Source organism: Halichoerus grypus, chromosome 14, assembly GCF_964656455.1.
Source record: "Halichoerus grypus chromosome 14, mHalGry1.hap1.1, whole genome shotgun sequence".
Lineage (NCBI taxonomy): Eukaryota > Metazoa > Chordata > Mammalia > Carnivora > Phocidae > Halichoerus > Halichoerus grypus.
This window is the reverse complement of record NC_135725.1, coordinates 19,046,580-19,063,390: the sequence shown is the minus strand read 5'-3', so window position 1 is coordinate 19,063,390 and position 16,811 is coordinate 19,046,580. Positions and strand designations below refer to the sequence as shown.

Sequence of the window (16,811 nt, the reverse complement as noted above, 5' to 3'; positions counted from 1 at the left end):
GTTAATGCATTCTGAGAGGCAAGCTGGGGACCGCAGTTGCATACATCTAGTTTAGGTCACATGAGACCCTGACAGTGTAAGGAAACCAGAGGGGAGGTATATGAATACATCGAAATGTTCATGAAGAGTTGTTGCCGATAGCTAATCCGTTTCCTTAAAGATTGGCTTTTAAGAGTCAGATTTCCATCTGACTCAGCATAAACAGTGTTTCTGTGATCGTATAAGGTGTGATTTCTATATAACAGTTTCCCTTATATCACACGAGCATTTTTATAGTCACAGTAATATTAGGATCAAGATGGTTAGTGATTCTAGCAACTAAACCAAATATTAATACATGGAGTGTGAAACAGATAATTCTAATACATCGAAAGTGGGTGTCTTCTGGGGCTCAGAACACTGTCTCATAGTTTCCCACTGTACTGTATTTGGCAGAGGCTTTTTATAATTCGCTGATACTAATTAATAATTTTTCCACTTCCCAGTGGCTGACCATTGCAGATCTGGTATCAGAACATACTATCAATTAGAAGAATGGTGATTTTATGTTGCATTAGTGGAAGTGGGTCTTCCTGATAGACTGCTGAGAAGTTACAGTTTTTTTTTTAACCAAAAAATGGTTGGCTTTTGTTAACAGCATCTCTTAAGCATCCCCATAAAAAACCATAGTATGAGACCCTGGGACAATCAAAATATGAGGAACCCCAGGTTCACTGAACTGGTGAAATGTATACTTGGCTGCTTGATCTCCAAACCAATCTTTAGCAGAGTTCCAGAAGTTTCTTCACAGCTCACTCTCAAGGACAGAATTCCTAATTTTTCCCTCTCTTTCCTCTTGCCCAGACCAACCCAAGGCAACCAACATCTACGTTGTGCAGTGCAAGCTGCTTCTGTCCTCACTACACATCTCTGATTTTGGAATGGCTGACTGAATACACAGGGTCTCTACCAAACAAGAGTATGGCCCAGACTTTGTGGAACCTGCACTCAATTGATAAAAATTATTTTGGTTTTTTTTTTTGTTTTTTTTTTTTTTTTTTTTTTTTAAAGATTTTATTTATTTATTTGAGAGAGAGAGAATGAGAGACAGAGAGCATGAGAGGGAGGAGGGTCAGAGGGAGAAGCAGACTCCCTGCCGAGCAGGGAGCCTGATGTGGGACTCGATCCCGGGACTCCAGGATCATGACCTGAGCCGAAGGCAGTCGCTTAACCAACTGAGCCACCCAGGCGTCCCAAAAATTATTTTGGTTTTTATTGACATCGTGCTTGATAAAATTTTTGAATCATCTGTGATATAAAACACTTAATGATTTTTTTAAAATTTGATTAATTCTATGTGACAGTCCTTCGGTAGTCTGGTTCTGAATTTGGTTTAATTCATTACTTAATTTTAATGTCTCATAAAAAGACACCACACTAGCTACGTGGCTGTAAATGGAACTGTGTCATTGGTTGTGCCTTCTAAATCATCGTGCTCATTTTCTTTTTTTTTTTTTTTTTTTTTTTTTTTTTTTTAAAGATTTTATTTATTTTACAGAGAGAGACACAGCGAGAGAGGGAACACAAGCAGGGGGAGTGGGAGAGGGAGAAGCAGGCTTCCCGCTGAGCAGGGAGCCCGATGTGGGGCTCGATCCCAGGACCCTGGGACCATGACCTGAGCCGAAGGCAGATGCTTAACCACTGAGCCACCCAGGCGCCCCAATCGTGCTCATTTTCAATCCCACTGACCACCTTTGAAAAGATTTCTTAGGAAATTTTGCTAATAAATTTCCATCTTCACTGATACCGGTCAGCTGTTCTTTCAAACTAATGGAAAGGTGTTATGGTACATTATGCATTTTTAACAAATGGGTTTAAAACCTCACCGAACTCTTTTCTCCGAAATATTTTTCCCCCAACTGTATGAAATTTGTACATAACATGGTCTTTTTCTAGTGTCACATCTTACATTGGCTATAACAGTAGAATCCCATCACAGTGAAAACATTCCCAAATCCCCATTTGCAAAATGCACTTTCCACAGCACACATTTCCTAGCAATTTCTCTCTCATTCACTGTTAAAATGCTCTTTGGCCTTGAAGAGATAGATTAAATATGTTTATTTTTACAAAAGCACCAGCCAAATAGGTGGCTCCTTCAGCCCCTCGTCCTGACAAAAGAAAGGTCAGCGTATTTGGAACGATTGTCGTTTTGTAAAAGAAAAATGTGCAACTCATCCTTAAGTTAGACAGTTTTCTAAGTAGTTTGCCATCACATAATTAGGAAACCTCTGGTGGCTCAAAATATTTCCTGATTATCCCCCTTCTCATTATGAAGTGTTGTCAGAATTCTAATCTTTAAGATAATAGAATCTGTAAATTACCTAACTAGAGACACATTAATGGAGATATTTCGCAACACACTGAAAGTGAATGGAGGTGTAGGGGCTGCTCAGGACTCCTGGTCACCGCACCCGGTCCTCTGAGAGGTGCAGGTGCCATTGTGATTCCGTATATTAAATACAGTCAAACTTAATAGCTTGGGGTTTTTTTTTGTTTTTGTTTTTTGATGAAGCCCATAGGTTTTGATAGTTTCTTTCTGCACCCTGTGGATGGTTATGTGCCCCCTACTCTGGAGAGCATGGTTTCCACCGGTGTTCCTCAACTCGGGCTATACGTTAGACCACTTGGAGGGGGCAGGGTTTAAAAACCTTGGCCGCTTCCCAGGCCAATTAAGTCAGAATCTCCAAGGGTGGGACATAGACTGGAGTGTTTTTTAAAGCTCCCCAGGTGATTCTCATGTTCAGCCAAATACTAATACTTAGTAAGAGGATTATGTCAGCTCTCCCTGCTGTCCTGCTCTTCATCCTCCTGGACTCTCAAGGCTGCTGGAGTGCCACAAGTTGCATCTGAATCCAGAGGGACCTCAAGCTCCTAGGTGGGACTGTCATTGCTATTGCATGTCGCAGGGAGTTGTATTGTGAACAAAAAATAGCACTCTCCTCATCTGTAAAACTAAGACAGTAGTGCGGTCTGTTCTTGGCCTCAAAGGCTTCATTTATTGAATAAAGCAGGGAACATAGCATGATTTGGGCTCTTCATAGCAAAATGAACTAATGTTATTGTAGAGAAGCCAGGAGTTATATAGAATGACTCCCTCAGTGGCACCTGGGTGGCTCAGTCAGTTGAGCATCTGCCTTTGGCTCGGGTCGTGATCCTGGGGTCCTGGGATCGAGCCCCCCAGCGGGCTCCTTGCTCAGTGGGGAGCCCGCTTCTCCCTCTCCCTCTGGCAGTCTCTCATGCTCTCTTTCTCTCTCTCTCAAATACAATCTTAAAAAAAAATGACTCCCCCAAAAGATCAAAAGATGCTGAGTTAGAAGTATGAGCATGAGTGGAATAAAAACATATATATTATTGATAGCGCTGGTGGTAATTTCTCTTTTTTCTTTTCTTTTCTTTTCTTTTCTCCCAGCTTTGTAAGCGGTCCTGCACTATTAGATAAGAATAACTTTTGAGTAAAATTAACATATTTATGACTCAAAGATATTACTTATAGGCCAAGTTGGTATTCAGACCCTACCCTTTGCTAACACTGTACAGTGTTAAAATCTTTTCAATTATGTTATAGCTGTTTCCCCAAGTTCTTTGAGTGACCCCAGCAGCCCTGGTCCTACCCTGGGACATTTATGGCCACTTTCTGGTCCATCAGCTAAAAGGTTGTTGTAAGACATGGCAAGAAAAGTTCAGAGCTCTGCTTTGTTCTGTTTGATCTATGCCCAGGCCATACAACTGGGCAAATGTTTTAATTTCAGCCCAGGTTAGGTCTGAATGTGTAATCATAAGGGCAAGGCATCTCTAACAGTCTCTCATGCAGTAGTTCAGCTACAGAAGTCAAGGTTAAGAGAACAGTCCAAGATCATACCAGAGGCCACAGCCAGACCTCCCCACATCGGCAGGTCTGCTTCCTCTGTCCAGTGCTGGTCATTATTTCTTCTTATCCTCGGTCTTGTCAGATCGTATTTCTGGACAAATACATCAGAATGAAGACAGTTCAGTTCCATTGTAGAAATACGTATTAAGTAGCCCTAGCATCCGTGCTAGAAGGTAAGAAAGAGTAGGCAGTTCCTGCCCTCAGGTAATTTACAGCATTGTTGGAAATTCTCTGTGCACAAACGTGGAACAGTTACAAAGCAGTGCCGGCCAAGTGTATAGCTTGGTGTCCCCTGAGTGTCTTACGAAGTCTCTAAATGCCCCAAGAAGGTAATCATTAGGAAAGGTTTAAATGAGAAGATGGATTGGATTCTTGGAAGACTGAGGGCCCAACACACATCTTTTCTTTCCCAGATCTGTATGTTAGCTTTTTAATTAAGGGCTGATACTCCTGGTGACTAATGATTTTCTTCCTAAGCGCAAGACTCCAGTGTTAGGTTGTTTCACTCGGGTTGTTTCTGTTTGAAATTTTGAATATATTGCTTGAAGGTTTCCCTTCCTACCAAGTTTTTTTTTTATTTCTATATAATCCATCCTTTTAAAATCTGATATTAATGAGTGGAAAATAAAAACATAAGTAATCTGGTCATTAACCCAGATAAATGATTTCGCAGTTTCTGTCTTTAGGTGCACCACTGTTTTTAACCTTAATCCTCCACTGACTCCTTCTACTGCCTCTTCTTTTTGTTTTCTTTCCCCACAGTGTTCTGCCTTAGGCTAAAAGAAATGAATTTCTTCCTTTACCTCCTTTTCCTAGCAAGAGATCGTTTTAATCAAAGATGTTAAAACTCTAGAAAGGTTCCTTCCCCCAACACCAAGTAAAGGGAATTTTTAAATATTTTATTTTATTTAAAGATTTTATTTATTTGTCAGAGAACACGAGCAGAGGTAGTGGGAGAGGGAGAAGCAGACCCCCCGCTGAGCAGCCCCCCCCCCCCCCGATGTGGGGCTCGATCCCAGGACCCTGGAATCATGACCTGAGCCGAAGGCAGATGCTTAACCGACTGAGCCACCAGGTGTCCTGGGAATTTTAAAAAATATTTTAAATCTATGTGGATGGTGCCGATAGATGCTGTAGACGGGAAGAGAGTGGTCATCTTGTACTGTCCACAAGCACAGAAGAGGTTAGGGGAAGGTTATCTTCCTTCTGAGAGTCAGTCTATATAGGTTCCTTGGAGTGAGGATCCAAATGGTATCAGAGATGGACTGTAGCCCAGACGGCACAGTAAAAAGGAAGTAGGTCCTAAACTTAGAAATTACATGAGAGCTTTTCAAAAATAGATATATAGCTAAGAACACATAAAAGAAGCAATATGCATTTTTATCTTCCTGAAAAAGCAATGCAAATTGCAAAGACCTTTTGAGTTATATTAAGATGGATTTGATTTGGTTTTATTTCATGACCCATGCTACATCTCCAACCACTTTAACTTTTCACAGGAAGCTTATCAGAATTTAACGGGAAGAGTGGATCTGGATATATAATATTTGGTGAAATCTTCATGCACATCTATTTGGGTGTCTTAGAAAAGGTTTTTGTCAGGTTGTGCTCTTTGTGTGTTTTGAAAACTCACATTGAGATGAATGCAGTATAATGAGTTTTGGGCTTACCTGTGGAGAAAAAAAAAATTTCTTATATGTTAACTAAAGGCAACATGCTTTAGTTGGAAAAACAGTTGTAACTATATAATAATCCCCAGTGGTCACTATAATGATTGTATATAATCCATCATTTAAGTCAGAGTGTCAAACAGCATGTCCTTAGGATATAAAGCTGATAATGCTGTGTAGCATGTTGGTAGGAACCATAGCAGTTATTCTGAAATTTTCAGAACAGATTCTCAAAACTTGAAACCTCCAAAAGACTTGTTTCGCTGAATCCAAAAAAAACAAACAAACAAAAACTAGGTGAGGCTATTCCACCATCATTCCCCTTGGATCCTACCTGAAGTACAAATGAAAGGTTGCTTCTGTTTATTGAGCCATTAGTATGTACGTGTTACTCTGCTGTGTTATGAATAGTATTACATTTAAGCTTTATAACAATGCCGTGATGACCTTATGACAGCCCCACTTTAAGGATAAGGAAATTGAGCGTTGGAAAGGCCCTAACGCAAGTCAGTGGGAGCATGGGAGAACTCAGTATTTGCCTCCAAAGCCACAGGCTCTTGGCCACTGTGCATTACACCTCGATATAGTCCTGACAGCCCCTAATAACCCAAACCATGTGGTACCATTCCATTCCTAACGCATGCCCTGGTCCCCTCCGCTAGACCTGCATGGATTGGAACTCATAACAAGAGCACTCCAAGTTCAGTGTAACCACAGCTCTAGGGAACACATTAAGGGGCCGGTAAGGGGAAAACATTGGAAGAGCCCAGGTGCACAACCTTTTTAATGGATCGTGATGAGGAAACCAAGTAAATGCCCACTGGTGGGAGTTGGATTCAGTGTAATTCTTGCTTCCTCTTATGCAGAGTACACAAGCCTCCTTATCATACACAGAATAGGAGCATCCCACAAGCTCTGCAGGGGGTGAGGGGTGGGTGTGAAGTCACATTACTTCAGGGCCACCTAGGTAATGGGAAGATGACCAAGTTCTAGGCTTCGCCACAACATAATTAATTTGGGCATTATGGGAAATAAAATATTCTTCACTTCCATAAAGAATTATGCTCTCTCCTATTATTATTGACTGTAGGATGGGGTAGATGGTAGCCTACCTGGCTATAGCCTCTTGTCCTCTTGGAACATGGGCTGTGTTGGGCCATCTCCTCCAGTGTCTCACGAGAGGTAGGAAATGTGCTTGTTTGTTTAATGGAAGGCTCTTGATTTTAGATGTTGGCCCCTTTAAAAAAAACTGTGCTAGAGAAGGAGGTTTGCAGTTCATCAACTTACTTCGAGTGTTCTTGATTTCCCCAGCCTGCGTCTTCACATACGTGGGCTGATCCAAAGTCCTGGTTTGCTGGAAATACTTGCAGATTACACCTGTTGCTCAAGTTTCTCACCAGTTTAGTTTTTATTCCAGTTTCTCAGTTTTTAAATGAAGCATTCTTCTTATTAAGATAAACCAGGATGGATTTGATAGATTTTCCCTTTGTATTCCCAGATTCTGTTCATGCAGTTGAACAGACTTCTCACTTCAACACTTGGTTAAATCCGAAAGATGTTCCAGCTTTTCCCCAAATCCTTCCAGATGCAGTGTCACTGCATCTCCCTTTGAGAGACAGCATGTGGGCACTCAGTGCTAAAATGGAGTACGCTTGGGCAAGAGTGAGTTGGGACAGCCAACTCTTTCCAGTCAGTAGGGTGTCAGAGAAGGATGTGGTGCTTTTACCTTTACCTTCTGTTGGTTGTGAGTAGCTAATCATGCTGTGCGCTGGTCTGTAAGCTGTAAGGTCCACTGAGATACCAGACCTTCAGTGAGCAGTGTTAGTGGGAAATTATGTTAGATATAATTGAAGTATATGGAAAGTCAAGGCCAGGCTGTCTTGCCATGGTGGTCTGAGAGCATTTGCTTCGATGGTGTTATCATTTATTGTTTGGTGGAAATCTGTTAACTCTTTGTTTTATTGTTGGCTAATGCTTTTATCTTGCAATAAATCTTTTTGGCCGTAATAAGCTTTAAAAAAAACCTGAAAGCGTATGTTTAACAAAAAATTAAATATTGAATTTTTGTTTCTCAAGGAAGTTAACACCAATGTGTAACTTGTACAAAATCGTTTGTTAATATTTAGCATCCACCACGTTTACCGTAATGATATGAGCAACCACACAAAATTCAAAAGACACAGATCTGCTGAGAAAGTATCAGCGTCTACTTCTAAAATGAGCTGTTATTTTCAGAATATTGTACCCAAAATAACATTTTAGCATGGGCAGCTGCAGAAAATGCATTTTTATATTACTCTGTGAAGCATGACTTTTCACTTAGATCAAGTGATCCATGTTAATTTAGCTCATTTTTTTTTTTATTCCAACTTTTCTTATGCATGTACAAAAAAGAAACGAAGCAGTAGCTATGACTCTGTGAACTCCCTTAGCAGAAGAAAATCTTTGCAAACAATTATGGTTTGATTTTTTCCCCTGCTTTAATTCAGGGAATCAAGGTGAAGCTTTTGAAAGTTCATTCTGATAAAGAGAAGTATCTATCGTTATTTTGAATAATATGGTAAATGCTTTTGCTTCTTTAAAAATTGTTGAAAGTATTTAGTGATAAGGATATGAATATAGTTTTAGTGATAGTGAAAGTATTTAGTGATAAGGATATGAATATAGTTTCTGATAGAGCACAGTATCGTAGTAAAACATTTATTAAACTGAGAAGCCTATGGAGAGAATGTGCTTGGAATTAGTTATGACTCACAAATAAGTCATATTTGTGCCCAAACAAGCTGTGATAATCTACCAATAATGAGTTTTGTCTCCTGAAGTATTTGTGATAGAATAATATTCTACACTAATACAAAAAGATAGTTCTATGGAAATATTTGAACTGAAATATTTACATATTTGCAGTTGAAAAATAATAGAATTAAGAGTACCTTCCATGTAGCAGAATTTGTTCTGGGCTTTCCAGCTATTTTGGCCCCCAAAAGGGAGAATATTTCTGAATTTAAAATATTAAGGTCTAAAAAAAAAAATTAAAGTCTATAAAGAAGGACCCAATTTGAAAATGTTAACAATCTCAAATTTATTAACCTAAAACAGCTAGTGCAATTTTGGAAAATATTGCAGGCAATTTTATGAAATAGTTTATTATATAATGTATCCATATTGAAAAATATAATCTTCTGAAAAATGTCAGGGACATGATGTTAGAACAGATATGGCAAAGAACATGACTAAAATGCATGAATGTACCAAGAAAAACCCTTCTGCTCATTTTCTTTTACTTCAATCTACATGGATACATAAAGATTTTATTTTTTAGAAAGAATTTTATATTTGAAGACAGTTTAATAATACCAATATAGGAAAGCTGATTTGTGGGTCAATAAATAAATATTTCAAAGCTATACACAATTGACTATTTTCATACTCAAAAGTATCATGTGTAGGGGCACCTGGGTGGCTCAGTCGTCAAGCGTCTGCCTTCGGCTCAGGTCATGATCCGAGGGTCCTGGGATCAAGCCCCGCATCGGGCTCCCTGCTTGGCGGGAAGCCTGCTTCTCCCTCTCCCACTCCCCCTGCTTGTGTTCCCTCTCTCACTGTGTCTCTCTGTCAAATAAATAAAACCTTTAAAAAAAAAAAAAGTATCATGTGTAGACTATAAACTATCATATTCTCACTAGAAAGTTACCACTTTCGCAACACTTGTCCAAGTAGCTTTTTACAGTTGATTCTTATCCATAATCTTCCTGAAATTTGGGTTCTTACTCAAAGTGACAAATTATATAACTTAATATTTAACCACCCCCCCGCCCCCCCAAAATACCTAATGAGATGTGACTTCTCTTATTTCCATTCCCTTCTTCCTACTCAGGTTCTAAATGTGTCATTACTTTCTTTCATTGCACAAGTAGGCAGCATTGCTGTGGTTTCTTTTTACCTTCTTACTATTGGAACGGTTTCTTGCTGAGTTAAAGGGGCATGGAAACGAGTGTTCTAAAAGGCTTCCTTCCTTCTGCGAGATCCTGGGATGGTGAGCCTTTCCGTTCTCCTAAGCACACGTCCTGAAGCTACAGAGGGCAGGTTTCACAGTGGATGTCCCAGAAAGATAACACGCGCTGGGCAGGATTCTGGAATTGCCGGGAGCATCTGGGAATGCTTCGTTAAGGAGCTTGTTCTTTTAATTTTTTTTTTCCAGTGTTGTTCAAGAGTCTACCAAGCCAGGCAGGGAAATCTTCTTTATCTGTTCCTCCTGTTTTGAAACAAAATAAGATCTCAACCCTGCAGCAGCATGGTCCTCTAGTTAATAAGATTGGAGGAGCACAGACATTGCAGAGAGCTAAAATGATTAGGTTTCTTCTGAGACATAATAGCAGGAAATGAGCCACAGGCATAATGTGATCTCAAAAATGAAGATGATGCGAATCTCTAAAGTAGGCATTTACCTATTATTCCAGAACGGGGGAGAATCAGTCCATTGGTTGTTTTGCTTGTATAAAACCAATCCCCGTCTGTTTGTTGGAAGCCTCAGTCTCTACCCAGTTTCTCAGAATGTGATCCGTGAGAACACCAGTCCCATCACCTGTCCTGAGGGGGACGAAGCTACCACAGTCAGGGAGGTTTGGGAAGCACAGTAGTATCTCCAAGCCTAGCCTGTGCTCATGGATTCTGAGCACCGTTACCTTATCTATTTTTAAGATTTTATTTATCTATTTATTCGACAGAGGGAGAGAGAGAGCGAGAGCACGAACACAAGCAGGGAGAACAGGAGAGGGAGAAGCAGGCTTCCCGCCGAGCAGGGAGCCCAATGTGGGGCTCGATCCCAGGACCCTGGGATCATGACCTGAGCCGAAGGCAGACGCTTAATGGACTGAGCCACCCAGGCGCCCGCACCATTACCTTATTAACAGCTCTGAGTTCTCTAGTATAGACATCTGTTTAACTCTTTATAATCCTCATTGTCTACAGTAATGTGACTTTGATCTTAGAATCCAGTTTTCAAATAAACAGCCATTAAAATCCAGAGTAACTAATGCTCCTTAGATTTTCTTTGAAAGCAGCCTTATAAGCATACCTCATTATTTTGATAAATGTGCATATCTTTAAAAGAATCTCCCTTTCTAATTTCTTCTTCATCACTGTGACTTTGTATGAACTCTTGGAAAATAAGCTGTTTTTTTGTAGTAGTCATAAGGTGTGTGTGGATACGCACACACATTTATACTGTGACATTACCATCGTAATCATGAAGTAGCATTTCAGCCATGCACGATTTTTATATGGCATCCCAAGATTTTACAGAGCTGAGAGCAAGATTCTTTGTAATGGAACCATGTAATTAGTCAACATATTCTTTGGAGCTACTTCATATATATTATGTCATGTTGCATCAAGCATCTGACCTACAGTGTCATTGATATTGATAATCATGACATGGCAGACAGACATGAAAAAGGGAAATGATAAGCAGAAAACTAAACACAAGAATATTTACGTGGAATTTTGGTGATAGAGCCAAGAAAGAGATTGAGTCCTTTAAAAAAAGAATATTTTTTAAAGATTTATTTATTTGAGAGAGAGAGAGTGGGCGCATGAGCGGGAGGGGCAGAGGGAGAGGGAGAGAGAATCTCAAGCAGACTCCCTGCTGAGTGCAGAGCCTGACTCAAGGCTCGATCCCACAACCCTGAGATCATGACCTGAGCCAAAACCAGAGTTGGATGCTCAACTGACTACGCCATCCAGGCGCCCCAAGAAAAAGAATATTTTAAACAATTAAAGGGGCACCTGGATCACTCAGTCGGTTAAGTGTCTGCCTTTGGCTCAGGTCATGATCCCAGGGTCCTGGGATCGACTCTGCATTGGGCTCTCTGCTCATCGGGGAGTCTGCTTCGCCCTCTCCCTCTGCCTGCCGCTCCCCCTGATTGTACTCTCTCTCTCTCTGTCAAATAAATAAGATCTTAAAAAAAAAAAAAAACCAAGAAGGAGATTTCCTCCACCAAGAAGGAATTCAGTGTATTTTAGAAGAAGCAGATATAGCCATTAGTGAAGCAAAACCAGAGAGAGAAATATATTTCCAGCAAATGTGTTTTGGAAAAGGCAGTCTGTCTTATAGTCTTTGATTGCCTTGGTGAACACCAGGATAGAGACTAAAAATAAAAATCTAATGATAGAAAAACAAGTTTAATAATGGGATAATAAATCAAATTTGTATAGTCTTAATGAAAGCAGAGTAGTATGTGACAGTTAATAAGCTTATGTGATATTTCGTTAATCAGAACATTTTAGTTCACATAGATTCTCTGCTTTATCAGTGTCAAGTGCATTGCCTGATACACAACAGGTAAATATTTGCTGAAATAATTAATATTTATTAATGGTATTTTTGAGAGGCCACAGTATTTCATAGTAATTATAATACTTGTTTTAGGCATTTTACTTTTCTTAACCAGTCCGTCAGTGAATTCTTTTCCCCATCTTCTAGATGGGGTGGGTGAGATTCAGGAAGTTTGAGTGACCTGCCTAAAGACACAGGGCTGGTGTGTGAGAGTAAAGAATGAAGCCTGGTTTGGTCTCACGCTATCGTTCAGATTCTTCCTCCTCCTCCTCTGGTTCTCTGGATTACTCAGTGAAGGTTCAGTCATCTCCATATGATCCCCGGGTGAAGAGGGACGTGGGCGCTTTAGCAAAGGAGAATCTGTGGATTCCTAGCTCTGAAAGATTCCACACACAGGATTTATAATCTTTGTCAGGGACTTCAAAAGCCTATGTCATGTAGTAATTTGTAATTTTGCTGAGCAATGAGTTGAATCCTAAGTGTGGAGAGGCTCTTCTGTGGGAGTGAGTCACTTTGCCACGTGAACCCAGCGGGCAGGAGCTCAGTGTGACATTGCTGTTCTTTGTCATTTATGCAGTAATGGTCATAAAAAGATGTATCAACAACTGTCGCCCTGTGTCTAATGCACCTTAATGAAGGTCAACTGTTGAAGTTGGGATGAAGTCAGAGAAGGCTAAGTGGTCTAAGGAATGAGAGTCCCCGTACGCATTTTCTGTAGGAGATTTTATGCTGAGGGGTGTTTGCCAATTTGAGGACTCAGAGATCCAGTATCCAGTGTGACCTACAGAATGTTATTTCCCATTTGAGCAAATTAAGGCTTGGGTGACTTGCCCAACGTCGCAGAAGCTAGTAGGTGGGTGTACCGTGGTTTATGATTTCTGTGCTGTTTTTCCTTTTCTTTTGTTTTTTCAGTAACTGGTAGCTTTAGGCGTTGGGCTCTGCCTTTAAGAGTTTTCTGTGCATTCTGTCCTTTAACCCTCTAAGGTCAGTGCTATTAGTACCCTCATTTGACAGATTGGGAACTAGAGGTTTAGAAATGTTAAATAGCTTGCCTGAGGTCCCCTTTGTTCCTGCTGGGTGAAGATGGGTTTACAACAGAGCAATCCCATCCCAGAGTCCCTTATTTTAACTCTCTATTTCCTTAGAGCAGAAGAAAATAAAATAAAAAGCATGGGATTCCAGCCCCCCCCCCCCCAGTTTATTTAGGAGTTTGCAGTGGTTTTGTTTGTTTTGTTTTGTTTTGTTTTGTTTTTAAGAGTCAAATGTGAAAATGGAAAAAGCACCAAGGAAAAACAAGAATGAGAAGATGTGAGCCTTGGTTCAGAATTAGAAGAGACTCCGACAGTGGTTTAGACTCTTTAATTCAGAGGGCCTCTGTGTGTGTCGGGCACCCTTTTAAACAGAGCAGCCCCTAATGAGCTCCTGAATGTTTGTGTCTGAGAACTTCCACAAATGTGGAAGTCACCATTTGGTTTTCTCCTTCGGGATTGTAGGAACCGGAATAGGTGTGACATTCCAGCCGAAAGCCACCCCAAGCTGTTAATGAGTTTTTAAAAATCTTTCCAGAGTGATTATAAGATCCTTTTTATTTCGTGGGAAGGCTTGGCCTTTTGTGGGCAGGGTAAGACCCACCATGGTGGGGACTCAGTTCCTCCCCTTTGCTGAAGCGACCATGGAAATATCAACACGTCCAATATTTACCTGAATTTTATGGCAGCCAGATGGTGAAAATAAGACATTACCACATTGGCACATCTTGTGGTTTCCATGTGGTCTTTCCCTCGAATTCTGCCAGAGTTCCTAAGAGTAGCTACTTGGTCTTCACAGTGTTCCTCTAAGACTTGCCTCCAGCTTGCTAAGAATTCTGAAAGTGAGCATTCATCATTAAGTATTTCCATGCAGTGTGTTCAACTGTAACTTAAAGTGAAATAGAATTGTGCTTTTCATTCTGTTTATTTGATTAACTCATACCTGCTTTGCTTTTCTATGTACAGTGTTTAAAAGAAAAACAATAGTCAGCTGTAATTGTTATTTATATTATCAGAAATGAATTCTTGGGGGCCTGGGTGGCTCAATTGATTAAGCATCTGCCTTCGACTCAGGTCATGACCCCAGAGTCCTGGGATCTAGCCCACATTGGGCTCCCTGCTCAGCGGGGTCTGCTTCTCCCTCTCCCACTCCCCCTGCTTGTGCTCCCTCTCTCAGATAAATAAATAAAATCTTCAAAAAAAAAAAAAGGGAAATGAATTCTTTCCTTTTCATCAGGGTTAGGCTTTTTTCATGAATAATTATTTAATTTTGCATAATTACTTGTGATTTTCACTATTGTTCACATTGGACATTTGGACAAATAGAAAAAAACAAATAGAGTTCCTACTCTCACATATAAAAGAATATTCTTTCCACATACAGAATACTTTTTATGAAAAAATTGAGAGGATTTACTTTTCATTGGGGACATTTATAGAGGCAATTTTAAAATTCTAAGTGTATTTTGTAAAATGCTATCATACTTTTAAATAACTTACGGAACTTCAGGGAACATTCTTACATAAATGCAAATTACAGTTGATTATATTTGGATGTCATTTTCCAAAACAGCAAGGATGGAATTAAACAATGAAGGCTGAGAGGCAGTAAAAGTGACTTAGAAGTTCTGCCCTGGGTGAAAGCCAAGCACTGACCTGTGTTTTCTGAGAGTGATATTCTTTCAAAGATGGTGGAGGTTGCCTTCTGAGTTAGGGTTCATAGCTGAGATTAGTATTGCATCTTTCCCTGTGGAGGTTAATTTGAATTAATAGCATGAAACTTCCTCACTAGACTGGTTTTTCCACAGTTAACCGAAAGTGCCATGTTTATTTTGTCCACTAAGGCTTGGTTCATCTACTCTTGCTCCCTAGAAGCATCATGCATCTTCACCTCCACCTGCCAGCTAAATCTTTCTCTCTGACACCCTGTTTGATCTCCTGTGTCTGTACTGAATTCTACTTGCTCAGTCCCCCTGTAGCATTACTCACATACAGATTTACTAATATTTGCCTAAAACGTTTTGTCAGGCGCTGGTTGGAAATAGTGAGATCTTGTTTCATTAAATGGTATGACATGCTCCTTGGTGTTCTATGCATTGTAGATGCATTTACTCTGTGTTTACAATCATACTGCTTATGGTTAGATGAGTCCTTAAGTGATTTGGTCTAATCGCATCATCTTATAGACAAGGAAAATGAAGTTCTAAAAAAGTAATGTACTTTCTCCTAAGTAATGGCCAGTTAGTGTCATGGGTTAAGCCAGGACTGGAAGTTAGATGTCCTGGTTGCAAGTTTAGAACAATTTCTACTCTTCCTTCCTTGTATCCTTCATCCAACAAATATTTATTGAGCCTCTCCAAAGTGGCAGGCACTCTGCTAGGCCCCGAGCAATGTTGAGCCTGTCTTAGAAGTTGTACTATGAATGTGGAGGAAGATACTAACGGGTATCACACACATAGATGTGCACCGTTTACTCTGATAAGTGCTGCTAAGGATCGTGTAGTTATATGAGAGTAGTAATGGGTGGAAGATTTCCTTGGGAAACTGACTTTGACTTGTAGGACTTGGCATTGTGTTTCTGTATACTTTTTTTTTTTTTTGCAGGTTTATACCTTTATTTGACAATCAGCGATTAGTTCTCATCCACATTAACTGTCTGTAGATTTTTGAAAGTGGTGACAGGTACATAGGTAACCAGTGTGTAGAGCTTGTTTGGTGAATCTTCATCCTCGTTACGTTTTCTGGACAACCGCACACGGATACGGTATGGAACATTCCTTATTCCTTTGGCCCAGACAGCTTTGTTGAGCCTGCTGTCAATGCGCACATCTGGAGTTCCCATCTCCTTCATGGCAGATTTCCAGATTTCTTTGAGTGCCTGAGGGGCACGCTTCTTGAAACCCACTCCATGGATGCGCTTGTGAATGTTGATGGTGTATTCTCCGGTCACTACCTCATTGATGGCAGAACAGCCCTTCTTCTCGCCACCCTTCTTCATGGGAGCCATTCTGCCGGGCCTTGGTTGGAAAGTCTGTATACTTTTTAAGTGCAATTAAATTAGGCAAGTATTTGTTATATGGGCCCCAAAAGAAATCAGAGTCTGTAAGCTCCAGCCCCTTCCTCACTGTATAGACTAGAAGGGGGATAAGTCAAGACGTAACTCTTAACATAAAGCAAAATATAGAAGTTCCATGGTGCAAAGGATGCAAAGATAACTTTTTTTGGAGGGGAAGAAAATCAGGAATAACTTCCTGTGAGAGGTGGCGTATGATATAGCTCTGGAGCAAAAGATAAAGGAGGTGCAGAGAGGAAGAGGGAAGGCATTCCAGTTGTAAGTAAAAGCAAGCAGAGATAGACCAAGAGAGGAAATTACAGGAGTTTTCTGGCAATAGAAGTTGTCTCATTTTATAGCAGCAGGCTCTTGGTGGAAAGTTACAACTATACACTGTTGAGAATGTTGTCTTTATTTAAATGCCCGTACAGTCAACTGCAATTAAGGATGGAAATGCAAATAGTCCGTCTTGTTCCTACTCCTGGAGCACATAATCCTGTGCTTTGTTTGGTTGCCATCTATATGAACTGTTTCCCCCATGCCCTGCAGGAACGCTGTCTAGTTCCCTAATTGCTGTATCACCTAGCATTTCACTGGGGTCCAATAAACATTTAATCATAATAGTGAAAAGTGTCTGGTATGTTGAAGCTGTTTTCTCTGGCAGAAGCCAACTTCTCTAGACACAGAAACAGGACTCCTTCCAAATGACATGACTGACCCAGGGTAGTAAGTATCAAATGCATTGTGGAAATAGTACCTATACTAACCTATGTTGCCATGTCGTTTTTACCCTGTTCAGAGTGAGGTCCCAACCATT

At 40.3% G+C, this 16,811-nt stretch overlaps 1 protein-coding gene and 1 pseudogene across 1 annotated transcript in view; one reads left to right on the top strand and one right to left on the bottom strand.

The window, feature by feature from the left end:
* The window catches only part of GNAQ (G protein subunit alpha q), a 305,482-nt gene that overhangs the window by 189,667 nt on the left and 99,004 nt on the right, over window positions 1–16,811 (top strand). The window lies entirely within an intron of this gene.
* Window positions 15,530–15,964, bottom strand: LOC118542781 (large ribosomal subunit protein eL31 pseudogene; annotated as a pseudogene).